This window comes from Canis lupus, chromosome 19 (genome assembly GCF_011100685.1).
Source record: "Canis lupus familiaris isolate Mischka breed German Shepherd chromosome 19, alternate assembly UU_Cfam_GSD_1.0, whole genome shotgun sequence".
Taxonomy (NCBI): domain Eukaryota; kingdom Metazoa; phylum Chordata; class Mammalia; order Carnivora; family Canidae; genus Canis; species Canis lupus.
The window spans coordinates 26,817,119-26,823,422 of record NC_049240.1 but is presented as its reverse complement, the minus strand read 5'-3'; the positions used below and the strand labels follow the sequence as shown (position 1 = coordinate 26,823,422).

Sequence of the window (6,304 nt, the reverse complement as noted above, 5' to 3'; positions counted from 1 at the left end):
AATTCCTAATGAATCAGGTGCTTTTTTCCCCCTTCTTTTTGCAGATTTGCTGAGCTACACTTGCTTAGTTTAATATTTACCTCATTTCAATGTCTTCTTCCCAGGTACTATGAGGAAAACAGCTCCTCATTGGGAAAAATGAACAAACAAACCTTCAATATAATACTGGACTGAGGTGCTAATGTATTTGCAGTTGCTATAGATAAACATCATCACACTCATTTGCTCAATGATTATAAACCAATAATAGCAATAACAATAACAACAAGCCTCTTGAATATTATTTTTCTTTTTTTTTGACATTAACAAGTTTACTTCATAGTGATAGAATACAAATTTTATATGCAACACATTGACTTTGGTATTACAGAATTTAACCTGTTTTTATAAACTATCTTATGGTGTTACTCTGCTTATCTAAGAGAAAGTGTGTTGCACCAACAGACCCCCTATTCCCATAGCATTGTTTTTACTATGTATTTAAACTTTCTTTCCCTTAAACAAGATGAAAAAACTTCACATTCCCATCCAGGAAAACAAATTTCAGTTTAAACACTAGCAATAGGTTCTGTGCAACTCCAATCTTTTACCTGAATACTATACAAGGTTACAGTGTTGACCAAAAGAAGACACAGGTTTCTCATTAAACTTTTGTTTTAATGGGTCTCAAAATTCTGTGACAGATTTTTGGTCAAGTTGTTTCCATTAAAAAGTACTGATTTTAGAAACTAATAACTTAAAACTGCCACACACACACACACACACACACAAAAATGGTCCACAGAACATTCTCTTTTCCTTCTGAAGGTTTTACAATGCATTGTTATCATTAACCAGTATTTTAATATTAAACTTAAATGGCCAATTGACACCAACAGTTCTGAGACCGTTCTTCCACTACTGATTAAGACTGGGGTGGCAGGGCAGCCCAGGTGGCTCAGCGGTTTAGCGCCTGCCTTTGGCCCAGGGTGTGATCCTGGGGACCCGGGGTTGAGTCCCACTTCTCCCTCTGCCTCTCTCTCTCTCTCTCTCTCTCTGTGTGTGTGTCCCTCATGAATAAATAAATAAAATCTTAAAAAAAAAAAGACTGGGGTGGCAGGTATTGGGGATAAAACTCATTTAGCCTTCTGAGCTTTCTGGGCAGACTTGGTGACTTTGCCAGCTCCAGCTGCCTTCTTGTCCACTGCTTTGATGACACCCACAGCAACCCTCTGTCTCATGTCATGAACATCAAAACAGCCCAGAGGAGGATAGTCAGAGAAGCTCTCAACACACATAGGTTTGCCAGGAACCATATCAACAATGGCAGCATCCCCAGATTTCAAGAACTTGGGACCATCTTCCAGCTTTTTTCCAGAATGACGATCTATCTTCTCCTTCAGCTCAGCAAACTTGCAAGCAATGTGAGCTGTGTGACAATCCAGCACAGGTGCATATCCAGCACTGATTTGGCCTGGATGGTTCAGGATAATCACCTGAGCCATGAAGCCAGCTGCTTCCATTGGCGGGTCATTTCTGCTGTCGCCAGCCATGTTGTCACGACGAACATCTTTGACAGATACGTTCTTGACATTGAAGCCCACATCGTTCCCAGAAAGAGCCTCACTCAAAGCTTCATGGTGCATTTCAACAGACTTTACTTCAGTTGTAACATTGACTGGAGCAAAGGTGACCACCATGCCAGGCTTAAGAACATCAGTCTCCCCTCAGCTCACTGGGACAGTACCAATACCACCAATTTTGTAGACGTCCTGGAGAGGCAGACGCAAGGGCTTATCAGTTGGAGGAGTTGGTGGCAGAATGCGATCCAGAGCTTCAAGCAGTGTGGTTCCACTGGCATTCCCATCTTTACGGGTGACTTTCCATCCCTTGAACCAAGGCATGTTAGCACTTGGCTCCAGCATGTTGTCACCATTCCAACTAGAAATTGGCACAAATGCCTACTTGTGTTCGGGGTTGTAGCCAATTTTCTTAATGCAGGTGCTGACTTCCTTAACTGACTTCCTCGTATCTCTTCTGGCTGTAGGGTGGTTCAGTGGAATCCATTTTGTTAACGCCAACAATTAGTTGTTTTACACCCAGTGTGTAAGCCAGAAGGGCATCTCACGGGTCTGCCCATTCTTGGAGACCCTGCTTCAAATTCACCAACACCAGTGGCAACAATCAGGACAGCACAGTCAGCCTGAGATGTGCCTGTAATCATGTTTTTGATAAAGTCTCTGTGTCCTGGGGCATCAATGATGGTCACATAATACTTGCTGGTCTCGAATTTCCACAGGGAGATATCAATGGTGATACCACATTCACGTTCAGCTTTCAGTTTATCTAAGACCCAGGCATACTTGAAGGAGCCTTTTCCCACCTCAGCAACCTCCTTCTCAAATTTTTCAATAGTTCTTTTGTCGATCCCACCACATTTGTAGATCAGATGGCCAGTAGTGGTAGACTTGCCCGAATCTACGTGTCCAATGACGACGATGTTGATGTGAGTCTTTTCCTTTCCCATTTTGATTTAGGTTTAGTGGTGGTTTTCACAACACCTGTGTTCTGGCTGCAAACCCGTTGTGAAAAAAAAGTGAATATTATTTTTCTAGCAAAGTATTTGAGTTATTTTAAAATTCTGGAGGAAAATAGGTTTGGGTTTCAGATGCTTTTTCCAGGAAATTTGGTATTTCAGTCTGGTGGAGTACCAAAACAAAATATATATATATATATATATATATATATATATATATATATATATATATATAATTTATTGAGTTCCTAATGTTTTCTTATTACTTTACACAAGTTGTACCATTTAATTCACCCTCATAATGTCTCTTGCATGAGAGGAAAATATTATCCCCTTAGAAGAGGAGGTAGAGATGGAGTCAATAAACAAATCCAGGTTTGTCTCATTGAAAGGCCACTGTTTGACAGCGGCCTCACTAACCAGGTAGAAATATTACAAGTCTAATTTTCCAAACATGTAGAAGAAGTTTTACCAGCTTCAAGTGATTTCAATGACTTTTCAAAATCTATATTCGGTAACATTGCAAATCTAGATGTTAGAGTTAGGGTGACCAGTAGAAACAAGGAAGTCGTGGTTTGAAGACAGTTCAAGCAAGACACTTAGTCAAAGAGGCAGTTTAAAGATATGATCATGCAAACGAAGAAGCCATGATCTGTACAAGGGAGAATATACCTGGAGAGTTCATGGATTTGAGAAAGTCTTAAAGAAAAAGACTCCTGGTTTTACTCTCTGGAAATTCCATGGGCCAATAACATCTAATCTTAAAGCCATTCCTCTTGGGTTTAAAAATCTGTCAGAGGAAATATTATCTGCTGTAAGAAAAGTGCTTGTTATCAACATAAGAACATAAAAAATATATTTGGTGATAACATTATTTCTTCTGGCTAGATACAAACTAATCTGAGAGACTTAAATCTACTATGAGATAATCTGACAATCAGGAAATGAATTACATGTTACTTGCAAACCCTGACCCACTATAAGGATGCTCACTACAGTGTCTGTCGTAAATTGACATCTATTCTAAGCCAAACACTTTTGACACTGGGTATATTCAATAGCTAAAAAATAACTCTTTCTATTATGAGATATTGAATTTCCAGATTATGTTTCTATAATAAGTTACATTTATGTATTCATTACCTTTTACTGTACTTCCAAGTGTTTTCCTTTTGAAGCTACTGAAATACCCACAGCTTTTAAATTTAGTACTTCAAAAATGGTTTTTATACATATATATCCATTTTACAACAGTTTTTTTTTTTGAGACATACTAAACGAAGAGGATCAAAGCAAAACCAAGGAATGTGCATTTCAAAAAAAAATAGATTCTGAGACCAACTGGTGAGGAATTAGTTATGGCTCTCCTCTTCTGCCCACCTCATTCTTTATGGAGAACTTCACTTGGTTTGATCTTCTCATGACACAGAACCCAAAGGAGTTATTCTGTTGGCTGGGATGCTGATACATACTATCAACTGAAATTTGGTTTGCTGCTACAAATAAAGGAAGGTTAAACTGCAAGAAAGGTCAAAGAAAATTAATTAATGCAGGACAACTAAAGACATAGATCCATTAAAAAATAAGTTTGATTAATTCAACTAGTTTAAACACCCTATCCTGTGAATATAATAGTTGAGGATAAGAATAGCATAAAATGAATAGTGGAGAAAGAAGTAATAAATAAAACTATATCCTCATGTAAATTTATAGATATATATCTATATTAACTGTTAGATTATATATGTATATGTATACACATATATATTAAACTATATGCATTTCTATCTATTTATAGACAGATATGTAATTTTTTACTCTATTTTTACGAATTTATCTATAAGGACCATTGATGATATTTAAACATGCAATTCAGTTTGTATTCAGACCACAAGGAGTCTTGGGCCTACCAAGAGTAGACAATGATCAACCATCATTTGCTTTGAGCTATGACCCTAAAAAAATGCATTGGAATTAAATCAGCCTGTAGACTATAGCTGGGCTAGGTTTTGCATTTTATGTTTTGTTCAGGGACTCTCAAGACTTGAGCAGGGCTTAAGATGATGTTTGACATGAGGCTTTGATTTTTCAAATACAATGTCCAACATGCACACACACACACACACACACACAGGTGTGAATACACATACGTACACATTAGTACCTAGGACTTTATGAGTAGGAGCCAGAAAGAATAATGGGCAATAGAAATAGATCCACTGGAACTCCAGATATTAGAACTATTGCTATCAAACAACATTTAAACCCCTGTTAAAAAACCAGACAAGTATAAAATGGAGTCATTTATGCAAAGCTCTATATCAACAAACTGATACTTAAGATAATTACATCTTCAACTCTTCCAAAAATAGAATCCTAAACCAATCAATTAGAAATCACTTCATCAGGGCAGCCTGGGTGGCTCAGCTGTTTAGCACCATCTTCAGGAATGATCCTGGAGACGCAAGATCAAGTGCCACATCAGGCTCCTTGCATGGAGCCTGCTCTCTCTCTGCCTGTATCTCTGCCTCTCTCTCTCTATCTCTCTGTGTCTCTCATGAATAAATACATAAAATCTTAAAAAAAAAGTCACTTCATCAGCACCAGGTAGATAATCTGCCCTAAAGACCCCCTAATTTCTCCTAAAGGAAAGTAATCTTGCAATAATCAACCTGACTTTCATTGACTATGACTTCTTTGTTGCCACTTCTTTTTGTCTATAAAGGTCTTTCATTTTCTACTCTTTTCTACCTGCTAGACTGATACTGTCTGATTCAAATCAATTTCTACTCAAATAAACTCTTAAAAATTTTAATATGCCTCAGTTTATCTTTTAACATTCCATCCAATATGATAAAGTCATGCTTGAAAGTTTTCAGAAGGAATAAAAACAATGAAAATTTGACATTGATTTTTTTAAATATAGGAATATATCTTTTAAGTTCTTAATCTCTTGTAACAGTAGAAATAACAAACTGAAGAAAAAATTGTGACCTAGAAGATAGGTCAGGAGATTCTATCTAGAGTGAACCATATAAACAAAATGATGAAAAGTGTAAAAATAAATGTAAACAACACAGAGAAGAGAGTGATGAGGTCTAACAGTTAATTGAAGTTTCAGAGGAGACAAAAAGAGATGGACAAAGGAAATATTTTAAGAAAAAATAGCTGAGATATTTAAAGAGTTCATTGCAGACATTAATTTACATACTCAAGATGGCAAGAAAATCTCAAGGCTAGATAGATAGTTTATAGATAAATAGATGATAGATATTTTATTTGTTTTAGAGAGAGAGTGTGCATTTGCACACACACAAACAGGGTGAGGGGCAGAGAGAGGAGAGAATCTCGAGCAGACTATGCACTGAGTGCAGAGTGCAATGTGAGGCTTGATCTCAGGACCTTAAGGATATATTTTTTTAAAATCCATGCTTAAACATGTAATTGTGAAAGTGAAAAACAAGAGAAAACAAAATTAAAGGCACAGAAAAATAACTAAATCATTTTCAATTTTAACAAAAGTGAGAGATTAATAAAGGAAAGACAGACTTATACTACCTTCTCAACGGCAGTAATGGAAATCATAAGACAATAAAATGATGCCATTAGTATGAGGAGAGCAAACTGTTCCAAAATTAGAACTGTATCATAAATGAAAGAAAAGAATTTCAAAAATGAAAGCCGACTAAAGACTTTATCAAGCAATTGAAACTGAGAAAGTTTGCTACCAGCAGAATAACATAGAAGTCCAATGATTATTCTCTAGGCAAAAAGATAATGAATTCCAGA

The 6,304-nt window shown here is 36.7% G+C and overlaps 1 pseudogene; it reads right to left on the bottom strand.

Moving 5' to 3' along the window:
* Positions 1-1,089: 1,089 nt before the first annotated feature.
* On the bottom strand, positions 1,090-2,569 carry LOC102155103 (annotated as a pseudogene).
* Between the last annotated feature and the right edge of the window lie 3,735 nt (positions 2,570-6,304).